The following is a 1,302-nucleotide window of genomic DNA, read 5'->3' as shown; positions in this document are numbered from 1 at the left end:
AATCAACGTCGTCTGAAAAGTTCAAATGAGATGGCTTCCGTCATTTTGCTGCTGGAGAAAATTTCAGGAATTCACACTGGTAGGAACAGATTGTCAAGTACGTTCATCGGTTTGGTTACTTTTGGTTACAACACCTTGTGTTTTCAAGAAGGATTAATTACAGATTGTCAGTGTTTATCATTTTATTATTACGATTACCTTTTTCTATCTTTTATTCAGGTTTCTTGTTACATTATTACTGCTTTTCGTATTGGTAATTCTATATATTTTTAATTCGTGTTTTCTTTCCCGTGTTATGGCTATAACTCTTAATATACTTTAGTTACTGTTTATAATTTCACTGGAATAAAAGTGCAAAGGACACGTATTTCTTTCTCCTCACACCCGATGTGCTTATGCCTGACAGGTACCTTACTGAATTATTCTGGACATCATTAGTCTCTTTCCAGCAATTTCTGTGTCGTCTTTGTTTTCGAGTGGTATCAACTTGCACACAGGAGAATGATTTTATTTGTTTTTAAAACAATCATCCTCTCGAAATAAATGTATTCACTCGACGGGCAGTTAGTGGAGTTCGTGAATGTTTGTTTATTTCATTCTGTAAAACGTTATCCTGTATTTTAGCAATACCCTTTTAAAAATAATGTTAGAAAAAAAACATATAGATGTGTAAATAAAACATAAAAAAATCTAAGTCCTATCTCAGCATAGTCTGGAAACATTGTTCATGACGAATAACTCAACAAGTGAAGATTTAAAACTGTGGGGTTTACTCGTTCGTTATATGCCTATTGCCTATTGATAAACCTGTGTGGTACGCGGATAAGGTTGTTATCGTTATGGGTGCACTCTTTTCCTATTCTTGTTTCTATTTTTCCTATATTTGACCCGAAATTGAAAGAGAAGTTCTAGGTTCTACCGTGTAGGAAATGTTTTGCAAAAAATTTACCGTGAAGTTTCATATGTCATCTCTTGCTTTACAATGGCACTTTACACTCAGAAATTGTATGTTTCTAAGCAGAGTAATGTACACGGATTTTATAAATTCATTCATATATTTGCATTCTTAATTTCCCCGTGTTTCATCTCGATAATATCCAACTCTTTATCTTTTGATTCTGGTCTTTGGTGTTTCCCTTCATTTGCTATTATCTCTCTCAGTTATATCTGTTTCCTAGTTAAGTTGCTTTTCCTTTCATCTACATAGCTGACTGACTTGCATGTAAATGTATTAGTTGACAATTTGATTTCATTAAGTATGAATGAACTTTTAAATGTGTTTATATCAAAGATCCTGTTCTA

This window comes from Penaeus monodon, chromosome 15, assembly GCF_015228065.2.
Source record: "Penaeus monodon isolate SGIC_2016 chromosome 15, NSTDA_Pmon_1, whole genome shotgun sequence".
Classification (NCBI taxonomy): Eukaryota; Metazoa; Arthropoda; class Malacostraca; order Decapoda; family Penaeidae; genus Penaeus; species Penaeus monodon.
Note: the sequence above shows the minus strand (reverse complement) of the source record.